This window comes from Acartia tonsa, chromosome 5, assembly GCF_053477335.1.
Source record: "Acartia tonsa isolate MP-2025a chromosome 5, ASM5347733v1, whole genome shotgun sequence".
Taxonomy (NCBI): domain Eukaryota; kingdom Metazoa; phylum Arthropoda; class Copepoda; order Calanoida; family Acartiidae; genus Acartia; species Acartia tonsa.
Window position 1 is genome coordinate 31164657 of NC_137264.1, and position 14287 is coordinate 31178943.

Sequence of the window (14287 nt, forward strand, 5' to 3'; positions counted from 1 at the left end):
GTAATAAATAACAAGGATGAGAACATCCATACATAAACTAAATTCTAAAAATCGGATTATTTTAGATTTCTAAGCTAATATTAGAATGGAAGACATATTTTCAATTGAAGGTGATTGAGTCGGGGACCTTAGATAATAAGAAAATGGAAGATTTTGAGAATGAGAAACAAAGTTGCTCCTTTTATAGAATAAAATTATTGTTGAATTTGAACTCTACAAATTTGTACCCTAGTCAATCAAAATTTAAGATGAGAAAACATGTTCATACAAACATCATTATTATTTACTTTTCTATGTCTCCTCCCTCCCTAGGTTTAGTTGACTTATATATATAAGTAGTTAACGTAGTTTGTAGTTTGTATACCTATTCAGTTATATATACTGAATACTCTTGTAAGAGTTATATTCACATAAAAAAAAAGCAGCAGACTATCTAAAATAACAACTAAGAAAATCACATATTGACCATGGTTTTACGACCTTAGAGAATGAAGGATGGGCGGACAGTTAGACAAAGTAAATTATAGATAGCAGCACAAGTAACAAAACATGTTCCCACAAATATATACACCTACCTACACACACAAATACACAACCAAACCAGAAACTAATATGAAGATTAAACAAGAGATTGCCAACCTTAAAGAGAGTTCTATAAATAGCACAACACTGCAGTGTGCAATTAAACCAGCATAACAAAACAATTTAAACATTATATAAGAAATACATAAAATATATATGTCTGTATGTTCATCTTTCTGTATATATCAGTACCTTAAGATCTCGCCTGCTGCAATTTGGCTCCAAAGCTTCATATTGTTTTGGTGGTTTGTTACCTACTAATGGGAGAACCCTCTGAAGGCATTGGCCTGTTGAAAATTTTCTCCTCTCCCAATTATTTATTTTCATTTAAAAAATCTAAGTACGGAAAGGGAAGCCCCTTATTAAAAGCGAAGCTTTTCTATAATTAGGGTCGGTCCGTCCGTCCGTCCGTCACGGATAGCTTTTTTCGTTAATTTAGACATGTTAGAATTGTCCTATCGATTTCAAATTTTGCATGGTGATTCCTTAAGTAGTTAGGTACGATTTAGAAAGCGTAGCAACTCTATAATCATTACCAAAATGTCCGTACGTCCATTTTAAACATGTTGATTTTTTTTACTTTTTTAAATAGTTTTTTTTTTGTTAATTTAGGCATGTTAGAATTGTCCTATCAATTTCAAATTTTGCATGGTGATTCCTGTAATAGTTAGGTACCGGTTAGAAAGCGTAGCAACTCTATAATAATTACCAGAATGTCCGTACGTCCATTTTAAACATGTTGATTTTTTTTACATTTTTAACAACAAATTTGTATGTGACCTAATTATCCGATTGGTTTGATTTTTGGTATACTGAATCCTGGGACAACAAAGTACAATAGTATAAGCGAAGCATCTCTATAATCAAGTCCTAAAAATGTAAGTATGTCCATAATCATTATCCTGTATCAAGCAGTTTTTCAACAAATTTACTTACAATTTTGCTTTGACTCTTATACATTCGCATTCTGATTATTCAGCTCTGACATTATACAAGTGTTAATGTCCGTTTGTCCTACCGTTTCAGAACTTCGCTTTTATGGATGTTGTCATCCTTGTTTTTTAATGTGTTTATTAAGACTGATGGATTAATGCTATGTTCTTTTTTTTCAAAGACAAAATCAAGTCTAAGTATTCTCTTATTTCTATCTGTAAATCAGATTAGTAAGCAATTTTACCATTTGGAAAGCTCAAATTCTCTTTGCTGTTTTATGGATTTGTTTTGACAAAATAACAGAGTTAAAGTTCTATTCTTGGCACAACAACTTTTCCTTATTGGGCAAGTAACAAGCCTGAGAAGAAAAATAACTATTTTGCCTCCGTGCAGCATAATTATTTGAAAAAATTATTTGTTGTCCTATCTTTCCCTTTTCCTCGCCTATTAAAACGCCTGGGACCATTTCAAACAGACATAACATTTTTAGAGATTTTAAGGAACGCACAATAAAAGGATTGCTTCGAACATGGTCTCTTGCGGTTGCTTACTTAAGGGGTAGTATAGTATAAGATGAAATGGCGTTTAATGGTTCATAAAACCTTTGTATGACAAATAAGTATATTCCCTGAAAAGCAGAAATTAATTTTCCAGTGGTTAGCAAGATCTTAAACTTTATTCGGACGGTCTAACAGACATCATTCTACTTTGTATTATGGGTATCAAATTATTATGTTCTTGTGCACTTCCCAAAATTCTAATTTTTGTTGATTTTGATTTTTTCTTATTCTTTTGAAATTAATTAAAGTTTTACATAAAGTTAGCAACTAAAGACAAATTTATGCATAAAAATGCAACTATAAAAACTATTGTTGAAGTTAAGTAATTAAGCATCTAATAACTAACTTAATTTGACCATCATTCCTTGAATCCTGACCCTTTGCAAGGAAATCTGATTAATTTATTTTAATTTGTACTGCTTCTTACTGAGCTAAGCTTCAGAAATTTCAATTGAAGATTCTCCTGCATCTACTTTATCTTGTTTGAACACCTTTCAAATTTTTCTTCATGCTACTAAAGTGTTAAAGTGCTTTGCTACTACTTATCCTTGTATTGATACAATGCCATTACAAGGCATAAGATGTAATTTATTAGAAAATAAAAACAGTAGGACCTGGCCATTTCCTTAATAGGTCAAAGTTAACTGCCGTTTTTGTATACAATCTTCAAAACTGTTGTTCTAACATGTGACAAAGAGGAAGGGAAGGGGTGATTAATTAAACTTTGAATTAAAGTGATCACGAAGCTGGAAAAGAGTTGATATATGTTACAGATTAATGTTTTTTAAGAGTATATTTTTAAAAATTAAGTCTTATATACTTCACATTAAAAAAATTATCAAACTTTAAAAAAATTAATATTTTCACATTAAAACATTTATGTTTTTTGTGTGTTTTATTATACATATCTTAAAACCTATCAAATTGACAAATAACACATATTTTTCTTGAAGTTTACTCGTGGATACATAGTAAAATATGTAAGGTTTTGTTACATACATATTAAACTAACCAGAATAGGTAGTATATAGCTTTCTGGGGGTGATTAAAAATTCTCCCGATGATCGAAAAAATACACCCTTATATGGTAAAAAATGCCAAAAAACATTTTTGATTATGGACCCTGAAATTTCATTTTTTCATTTATTTTAAAATTAATTTAAATACCTAAATATCTATAGATAAATGATGTTAAAAATCATTAGAAATCAGTTATTTGCTTTGTACATATATGAAAAAATGTAAGATAACTATAAAGATAAATATACACAATTCTGAAATATTATGAATGCACAATTAAAAATGAAAAATCTCGGCACCATTCTTCATTGAGAAAGGGGGTAAGGAAAGCATTAAAGAGTGCAATAAAAACAAAACAAAACAACAGCTGTCTGTTTGTTGAGAGTTGGTTAAAATAATTTAATATAAGTTTTTTTAAAAAATAATATAACTTAAATTATGTGATTATTTATATTACTTAAAAGCAAGGCTTTTTTATACATGAAAGGTCTGCCCATCTATCTATAACTAAGTTTCAGCTTTCTAAATAATCAATGTAATATATAATATCCTATCCTATATAAAGTAAAAAAAAATATTAATAGAAAACTTTTTAAGATCTTCCCTTCTTTGTGACGAGTTCGTTTTCGGTTTTTTGATTTTTGAAAATCTCACTGTGATACTTTTGGTTTACCTACAAAAAAAAGAGTTTATTGGATTTTTTGACACTAGTCGAATTTTAGGCGAAAAACTAGTTATTTTGGACCAAAGTATTTTATATATAAATAGTTTTTTGTGCAATTTTGAGTCAGTATCACGGAATATTTCTTACTGTCAATATGTCATTTTGTAAAATATAAATCAAGTTAGGTTTCATAGTCATTATATTTTAAGAAATCTAGTACATGCTTAACTATTACACACTACATACCATACAACAATTATTATCATGTTTGGCCTGTAAGCCATATATTTCGTTACCTTATTATTTGTTTACTATTTATTTGGATTTATTTAATGTTTGACCAATTTTTTACAAATATATTCTCAATTTTATATACATTATTATGTAAAATTCTCATGAATATTATCCATTTCAGATTAACATGATTTAGAGTATCAGCCATCCTATCTTGCAATCTTTAAAAATGTCCATTCAAACGAACCCGCAGCGAGGGCACGACACCAGCAGAGTGACCCATGAAAGGTATTTTTTTTTATTGAACAAAATCAATCTAATTGAAAGATTTCTGCCGAAAATTTTCTTGCGTATAATGTGTTGCATAATCTTTTCTGTTATTGGTATACTGATTCCTAGGACAACAAAGTACAATATCATAAGCAAAGCAACTATATAATCAAGTCCTAAAAATTTAAGTATGTCCATAAACATTATCCTGTATCAAGAAGTTTTTCAACACATTTACTCACAATTATGCTTTGACTCTTATTCATTTATATTTAGATTTTTCAGTTTTGACACTATACAGATGTTAATGTCCGTTTGTCCTACCGTTACAGGGCTTCGCTTTGTCATCTTTGTTACTATTATAATTTACAGTCTAATATCCCCTTTTTGCCTGATGATGATAAATTAATATTATAGCTAGGTATTCAACAATGTTTTAGAACTTTTAAAAAACGTCTAATAGCATTAAGTATATTAAATTTCGTAAATGTTAAGTAAAGAACAGATTAGCCCTGCAGGGGCTAGGAAGAAATTTACGTTGGAGTAAAAATATATAGGGAAAGGGTGGGGTAATCATCAAATTTGTTGAAGGAAATTACCCAAAAAGTTACTTGTGGCTAGCTTGCAACTCATAAAAGAATCCCAATGATAATTTCTACAGCAAAATTCAAACCTTAAATTCTAATTCCTCATTTATCACGCAAAATGTCTATCTATAAATGTATTATGTTTTATTTGTTTAGGTTGAATTGTTTGATGTGAATGTTCCTTTATTTCTATGTTTTGCAGAAATACTGATTCGTTTCTTAAAGGTAATTTAAGTTCAAATCAAGGATGACAACATCCACAAAAGCGAAGCTTTGAAACTGGTGGCCAAAAGAACATTAAAAACTGAATAAGCAGAATAAAAAAAGTCAAAACAAAAAAGTTAGTAAATTGCTTTTAAAACTGATAAAATACAGTATACTGTTTAAGATCGTAATTACATATTTAGGACTTGATAATTGAGATGGCTAACTTAACAAAAAAGATATATTCGCCAGATGGACGAAAGGACGAACCGACCCTAATTATAGAAAACAAACAAAAAAAACATTCCTTTCACCGCCCCCTCTGTTAATGCTACAATTACATTATTTTCCAAAAAGAATCATTTTATAACTTTTTATGTCTGATAATAAAGATAGCTCATTCATAAGAAATTCATTTCAAATGATTATAAACTTTATTTGATTATTTTTTAGTTAGAAAAATTTCTGCCCCGATACACCTGACAGAGAGCAAGAGCCTAAAATTTCTAAAATTATAAAACAGGTAAAATTAATGGTTTCAAAATACAGAACAAACTATATATGCACTGGAAAATAGGATTTACCATTCTCTTTAAATTTCAGTTTAGAAGTAATAATTTTATGACCGCCCCCCCCCCCCTTTTCAATTGTAGTTCTAATATTAGATTTAAAAAGAAAATTTAAAAAAAATGGGAGGGGGGTAATTTTTTTCTAGTGGCGATTTCTATTTGTATGGTGTTGGTAACTCCCCGTCCCCACAAAATAATCATAAAACTTGCCTATGAGAAGCTAAATTGTTTAGGAGAATCACATCGGTTCAGTGGTTCAGTGTTTTCTTCACTACACACGGACAGATATTTTTATAAGAATATACATACAAAGATTGTCAAAAAATTACAATTTATCAAAACTGGCGGCTACCCCCTTAAAGGCCTCTAGGAGCATTTAAGCCAGGTGGGGGAATTCAACCTATTAGCTTTTCAATTTAGTTTTAAAAAGAAAAAGTAAAATGACATAAAAAATTTTCATGGCGCAATTCTCCTTGAAGGTTAATATTTATAGATTTGTTTCTTCAGAATTTAAAATGGATAAAGTTTTTATAAAGAAAATAATTTCAAGCTATTCTAGGCAGTTATTGAATTTATAATTATATTTGTGAATAGTAGTTTGTTGTATGTGCGGCTTGTTTGGGTTTTTAATTCATTAAAATGCTTAAAACCTATCCAGGCTTTTTGTAAGCTTTGATTCAAAAAGAATTTTTTATCGGTTAGCAAGATCTTTTTAAACAGATATATAAAAATTTCTTTATTATTAATGTTTCAGGTGTTGAGAAGTACCTACCTACTTTGAGCGCGATGAGAACTTAAGAAATAACAAATTTAATCATTAAAATCAATGATATTTCTCGTATTCATACAAAACCGATTAATATCTAGTGGATTAGAACCGGTTCTCAGCCATACTAAAAATTATGTCCAGCATTGTATTATATCCAGTTTTCTATGAATAAAAAAATGTACAATTATAAGGTTACCAGTTTTTTTTATCCCTGAGATGCTGAAGGCACGAAAAGCTATTTATAATACGACGCAAGAAATAACTAGTATTGTACCATTTTAAAATTTCAAAAATAAGAATGTGCATTGTTCTAGTTGAATTTAAAATAAATATAACATTCCCAAAACATTGACTTTTTTTATGACATTTACCCCTCATGATGTATTATTTTTTGATTAGCAAAGCTACTCTATGATTAGAAATACCCATTGTTGTTCAAGGGACAAGATAAAAGTCGTTGTTATTATAAGATAATGATTTTTATAAAAATGAATTTCGTGTAACTATCCCTTTTGTATTGATTTCTAAGTATTATTTTGTACTTATACGTTGTTTGCTTTTCTAGTTTTTTTTCTCACCTTATAACTATTTAGGATGAAGTAAAGAAGATTAATCAAGTTTAGGGTTACATACTTTTTTCATACATTTTATTGTATTGAATTTTATTTTTTAAAAGCCTTTTGAAGTTACGTGTCCTGTCAGGTATATTAGAATTCGAGTTTAGAAGTAGCAATTAATTTTCTTGTCCATCAGTAAGGTCAGTCCATTACACTGCACTATTGAGGATATGTGATTTTCTCGCCTGCTATTGAAGATTCATCTAAAATTTGCAGTGTAGATTTCAATGACATGTTGAGATAGTTTATACTATAATACGAAGTGAAACAAAGCTTTTCTATAAGGGTCATACATCCATTTGTCTGTAATGGTTAGCTCTTTTCATTAATTTAGACATGTCATAACTGTCCCGTTGATTTAAAACTTTGCATGCTGATTCATATAACAGTTAGGTACAATTTAGGAAGCATTGCAATTGTTACCAGAAAGTCCGTACATGCTGACTTTAAACTTTTTTGACAAAAACTTTTTTATGATATAATTAGCTAATCTATTCTTCTTATTTTTTTGAATAAAGATTCTTAAGACAGCAAGGTATAATATTATAAGCAAGGAATCTGTAATCAAATCTTTAAAACCATAGTATGTCCTTTATATTTACCCTGTACTAACGGCTATGCCCCTAGGGCCCTTGAGGTAAGTTTGGATAAGTCGACCCCCTCAACTCATTTTCATGAAAATTAAATAAATTTTCAGTGGGTTGTAATATTTTCTAGGACTGATTTATTTGGGTGGGTGGTAGTACATTCCTCCAAAAAAGTTATAAGCCATCCCAGGACCTAAGAGAAGCTAAATGGTAAAGGAGAACCAAATCTTTTCAGCTTTTATTGAGATCCCTTTCAACAGACAACAAAACCTGTCTACTGTATGTAATAGGATTTACGAAATTTAATTGTCCTATCGATTTCAAACTCTGCATGCCGATTCCTATATCCGTTAAGTACAATCTAAAAAGCGTAGAAACTCTATAATCTTTACCAAAAAGTCTGTATTTTTCACGGAATTCCCTAAAGGTGTGTGTTTAAAGACTTTAAAATAATAGAACTAAAATTTGGCACAGCAGTTGCTTTTGTTGAGAACAATATGGAATCGTGAAGAAACGGCGGCGGAACCGCCGCTCTAGCCGAAAACCGCCGTTTCCCGCTGAATTTTTTTTGTTGCCTTTTTTCGCCAAATTAGACAGTTCACAATCATCTGAGATAAACTTTTTTTCTCAAAAAAATTTCACTTATATTTTCACGTGAAACTTGTTATATTTCAGACATGTCAATATTAAAAAAAAATTGTAAGTGTAAAATCTTACAAGTGTCAAGTGAAAATATAAGAGAAATTTTTTTCTCACCTTTACGGAATTCTTATAGGCTCCCCCTCCCTTTATGAACATTTTTGTTTAGTCTTAGAAATTAATGTTCTGCTTAGTAAGTTCTTAAATTCTACAAGAGTTATTGTTCGTTTTTCCTTCCTTCAGATTTTAGAGCTTTGCATTTATGGATTTTCATCCTTGTTCTCCTACGCTGCTTATGGATATTTTCATCCTTGTTATTAACGTCTAATAAGTTAGAAGTTGGATAGGTTTAATCCAACATATTAAACTTGACGTATAGAACAGTTAGGGAGTTGAATCCATTTTTATAGAAGCAGAAATATAATTTATGATTATGGTTTGGACCCTCTAAAACTGTAATCTACCTTTCCACTTTCCCCTCTCTTGTTGAAGATATCTTTAATGCCGATACGATTTTTGAAATGTAAGATTCTACTTTCCCTTCTCTTGGTGAAGATATCTTCAACGCCGATAGGATTTTTGAAATGTAAGATTCCACTTTCCCCTCTCTTGGTGAAGATATCTTCAACGCCGATACGATTTTTGAAATTTAAGATTCCACTTTTGCCTCTCTTGGTGAAGATATCTTCAACAAGAGAGACAAAAGTGGAATCTTATATTTCAAAAAACGTATCGGCGTTGAAGATATCTTCACCAAGAGAGGGGAAAGTGGAAGGGTAGATTACAGTTTTAGAGGGTCCAAACCATAATCATAGATTATATTTCTGCTTCTATAAAAATGGATTCAACTCCCTAACTGTAGAATGTATAGACCAAGAAAATCTTTTCCAAATTAAGTATTTTATTGATCAAAACACAAAAACTCAATATATATGTATATGAAAGGAATTTTAATCTTCACTAAAAATACAAACAAAATCAATTACAAAAGCTTAGGGTTTACAAAATTTAAAGGAGTCATTCAATGATATTTTCAGGTGAAATTAAAAGAAAGATCAAATCCATAGAAATTTAAAGAAATTAGTTTTCACTGTAAAGTGTTTTAAAACTTTTTTTTATATATATAAATACTGATATTGTTTCTGGAGATAAAAATTAGATTTAAAAAACTACGTTAGAAATAGAACAAAAAAAATATGATGAAAGCCATTTAACATTGCATTAATGTTTTAAATAGATAGAATGACACGAATTACAACATTAATAAAATAAATAGCAAACATGGTCAAAATGAATTATTGAAATACTAGCGGCTACGCATTAGAAGCCTCTAGTGGCACTTCAAATGTTTGGTTTTTTGTTGCGTTCAAGTTTCTACGATACCTCGCAATGACACGTAGGAGTCTCTATACTTAAAATAAAAATTTCGAATTATTTCTCTTGAGAGGGTGGTGGTACACTCCCCCAAAATAGTTAAAAACCTTCCCGGGACCTATGAGAAGCTACCCTGTTAAGGAGAACCCGATCAGTTCAGCGGTTAGCTAGATCCTTCAGTACAAACATACAAACACACAGACAAACATTCTGTTACTTTATTATAAGGATTTACTAGAAAAAGGGAATCGACTCAACTGAAATACATATGAAAGAAAGATGTAAGAGCAAGGATCTTAAGGGAGAAGACAATGTCTGATAAATTGATGAAAATTCCCAATGATGATTCACAAAATTATCCCTTCTGTAGATTAAAATTATTGGTTAAATCATTTGAACACGCAACTATATGAACCAGACAATTAAAATTCACTAATGTCCCCAAAGTTGGTAAACTAACAAATAGGAAAACATAATTTTAAAACGACGGGGACTAGTGTAATAATCAGTCAACAGTCTCTTCTCTCTCTCTCTGGGTAATCCTTATACTAAAGTAACAGGTTGTTTGTCTGTTTGTTTTCTGTGTGTCTGTACCAAAAGATCTCGCTAACCGCTGAACCGATCGGGTTCTCCTTAACATGGTAGATTCTTATGGGTTCTGGGAAGGTTTATAACTATTTTGGAAGAGGGTACAACCACACTCCCAAGAGAAACGACAAAAAAGTCGAAAATTTTTAAAATTTATGGGAGACTAAAGAATAAAGAGGTAACATAGAGACTTTAACAAACAAAAACATTTAAAGTGCCACTAGAGGCCTCTAGGGGGGGGGGGGTAGCCGCTAGTTAATAACATATAGGCTTGACAAAGTAAAAAATGATGATATATTTAGTTTTGCTTAGTTCAATATGTATACATAAATCTCTGCAAAATATCAACCAATATAAGTACATAATACATCTATAACAAATAAATCACAAAAGTTAGTATCAAAGAATTAAATCATCTTTAGTGTAAACTTAAATTTTTTTTCAATAACGAAGCTCTTTGTAATAGATAGCTCTTAGCATCTTATAGTTCATTTAGGCATGTAATAATTGTCTTATTGATTGAGAATTGCCATGATGATTCCTTTAACTGTAAGGTATGATTCAGATTATCCTTACCAGAAACATAATATGTCCAATAAAAATATGTAATTTTGGGAACATTTTTTTTAGCAACAATATATATTTGTAGGCCAAAAAATAGTCTAATGCCATAAACCATATCCAGACTTTTTACGATAATAAAATAGCCCAAAACTATCCCGAGCCCTATAAAAAGCTTCATTGTAAAAAGGACCAAGATTATTTGCTACAAACAAAAAAGCTTATTAGTTTAAATAATTATTTTCTGATTTTTGGATTAACAATTCCCATGACAACAAGGTACAGCGTTTTAAGAGGAGGTTCTTACAGTCAAGTCATAAAAATGTAAGTATGTCCTATACATACAATTAATAACTTGCTCTTTAAGTACTGAAACTGACATACTAATGTTAATGTTCATTTTTGAGCTTCGCTTTTATATATGTTGTCATCCTTGTTTTGTTAAAGGGGGGGGGGGGATGTGGTTACTCATGCCACGACATACCAGCAATTTTATTTTGGGTGCTACTCCCTTAGTTTTAGAGATATTTGCGTTCCGCAAAATTTGTTTACCCCCCCAAAATTTTTACCACGGGGGTAAAATTTGCTTGGGGAGGGGGGTAATTACCCCCCGCTGAAATCTGATGGCAGGGGTAAATATTTACAACCCCCCCCCCCCCAAAAAAAAAACTTACCCCCGGGTTAAATTTTTTTTTTTTTGGGGGGGGGGGGTAATTTAATAATTTTATAAAGGTACCTAGCTAATTATGAAATATTTAGTAGGGAAATTGCGCGCGAAGCTCGCTAAATTTTTTTTGGTTGAGATTTTTTTTATGGGGGTGGGTATTTCCCCCCCAAAAAAATTTTCGGGGTGGATAAATACCCCCTCCTAAATGGTTGGGGGTGCCTACGGCACCCCCAGGGTAGGGATGAATTTTTAATGTGGGGGGCAAAATGGAAAAAATTTTGGGGGTGCCTACGGCAACCCCAAATTTGTTTCGGGGGGGGGGGAGAGTTATCACCACTTTACCCCCCTCCCCTTGGACTTCCTTGAATAATTGGGTAAAATCTTTTGGGCTAGGTCACTAATTATTCCAAGTTTTGGTATCTTTAAAAAAATGGCGGCGGTCGTGGTATGAGTCACAACATCCCCCCCCCCCTTCACCTATATCCAAAAGAAACCTAGTATATTTAACTGAAAAAGAAATGTGCTTAAAATTAATTGCTCTCGTTCATAATAGTTGTTTCTATCATCGTATTATAAACCGCTTTCCGCTGATATAGAATGTACAATTATTAGATTAAAACCAGTTTTTTTAGCCCCAAGGTGCCGAATGCACGGGATAAAAAAAATGGTTTTAATCTTATGATTGTACATTTCTAAATTCGTAGAAAGCGGTTTATAATACGATGCTAGACATAGTTTTTTTTCGTATTGATGAGAACCGGTTCCTAGCCACCGGATTCGAATGAATACGAGAAATTCCTGAAAGCATAGGCATGCAAGGGGGGGGGGAAGTTTTGACACATTTGCGTAAACCTGGTACCTAGGCTTTATCTTTGGTCTGAGAGGATAGGTTATTAATGATAAAATCATTCTTATATGATAAATTTATCGAAGTTTTAAGATTTTTTGGGTAGACCTCCAGGTTCCGGAGCTGCAGGCCTCCAGGTGGTCTCTTTTCAGGTAAAAATGGATTTTTTTTTTTTTAAGTTACAAATCAACTTATAAAACAAAATGTGCATGTTTTTTCTTCAAATATGTAAATAATATTAAAACAGATGCATATTTTGTTTTAAAAGTTGACCTGTAACTTTAAAAAAAAAATATTTTTTTTTCATTTTTACCTGTACAGAGACCACCTGGAGGCCTGCAGCTCCGGAACCTGGAGGTCTATCCAAAAAATCTTAAAACTTCGTGTAATTCATCATATAAGAATGATTTTATCTCTAATAACTTATCCTCTCAGTCCAAAGATAAAGCCTAGGTACCAGGTTTATGCAAATGTGTCAAAACTCCCCCCCCCCCCCCCCCTCGCTACTTGAAACTAAGAAACGTAAGATGTAAAAGTTTGTTTTTCAAAAAGTGACACTTCCAACTTCTCACTTTGTTTTTATTTCTTCTAGATTTTGAATAATAAGCTTCAGTTTGTTTTATGAAATCACAGTCAACAAGATCATCTAAATAAAAAAAATAATATTATTTATATAGTTTAAAAACAACATAAATGTCAATTTTGGGCCGATTTTAAATAAAGTGGGATACACTCCCTGAAAAAACTAAGGTGGACGGATACACCTCCCCTCCTTGACAATGGTCTGAAAATTGAATTTTGGGGCTTTCCCTCTAGGGGCTAGTGGGGCAAGAATCCCCCAAACACTAAAAATTTAAGTTCTGAGCTTATTTTTAGAGATATTGAGATGAAATCTGTAATGATTACTTAGTTTCGTTATTTTTAAAAAGGTTTCTGAAGAAAAATCATCTCAATATCTCTAAAAATAAGCTCGGAACCTAAATTTTTAGTGTTTGGGGGTATTTTGCTCCACTAGCCCCTAGAAGGAGAGTCCCAAAATGAAATATGTAAGGATTACTTAGTTTGGTTATGTTAATAAAGTTTTCTGAAAAAAAATCATCTCAATATCTCTAAAAATAAGCTCAGAACCTAAAAAAAGCCTGTGCACGCCACTAAATAAGACTGTTGGAAAAGTTTACTTAAAAAAACAGGTTGATATCTTTAAATATAAGCTCAAAACTTAAAGTTTTAGTGTTTGGGGGTCTTTTGCTCCACTAGCCACTAGAAGGAAAGTCCCAATATGAAATTTGTAATGATTACTTAGTTTGGTTATTTTTAAAAAGGTTTCTGAAGAAAAATCATCTCAATATCTCTAAAAAGAAGGTCAGAACTAAATTTTTAGTGTTTTGGGGTATTTTGCTCCACTAGCCCCTAGAAGGAAATGAAATTTGTAATGAATACTTAGTACGGTTATGTTGGAAAAGTTTACTTAAAAAAACAGGTTGATATCTTAAAAAATAAGCTCAAAACTCAAAGTTTTAGTGTTTGGGGGTCTTTTGCTCCACTAGCCACTAGAAGGAAAGTCCCAAATTGAAATTTGTAATGATTACTTTGTTTGGTTATGTTAAAAAAGTTTTCTGAAAAAAAATCATCTCATTATCTCTAAAAATAAGCTCAGAACCTAAAAAAAAGCCTGTGTACGCCACTAAATAAGAGGTTTTGTCAATTCATTTTAAACATGTTTGACGTAAATAACCCGCAACCGTGGCTCAACACGTAGCGCAACTGCTCGTCGTTGAGAAGGTAATAGGTTCGAATCTCGGTCTGACACTTCGTCATAACTAAAGACATTAAAAATGGTTCCCACTACTGCTGTGTCAGATGCGCAACGTAAATAGTTAGTTAATTTGATATGATTAATCAATAAAAAATGTACCTCGAAAGGGATTCACATTCTTGGCTAAAACGTCGTACATTTTCATTTTGTTTCTAAAATCAAATTGTAGTTTTGTTAAATATTGAATATTTATTTAAAG

The 14287-nt window shown here is 31.4% G+C and overlaps 1 long non-coding RNA gene across 1 annotated transcript; it reads left to right on the top strand.

The window, feature by feature from the left end:
- Positions 1 to 4172: 4172 nt before the first annotated feature.
- LOC145320309 (uncharacterized) lies at positions 4173 to 6738 on the top strand. The gene is made up of 4 exons (XR_013880154.1): positions 4173 to 4281; positions 5007 to 5075; positions 5508 to 5577; positions 6378 to 6738. It is a non-coding gene; the product is annotated as an uncharacterized LOC145320309 (long non-coding RNA).
- Positions 6739 to 14287: the final 7549 nt, after the last annotated feature.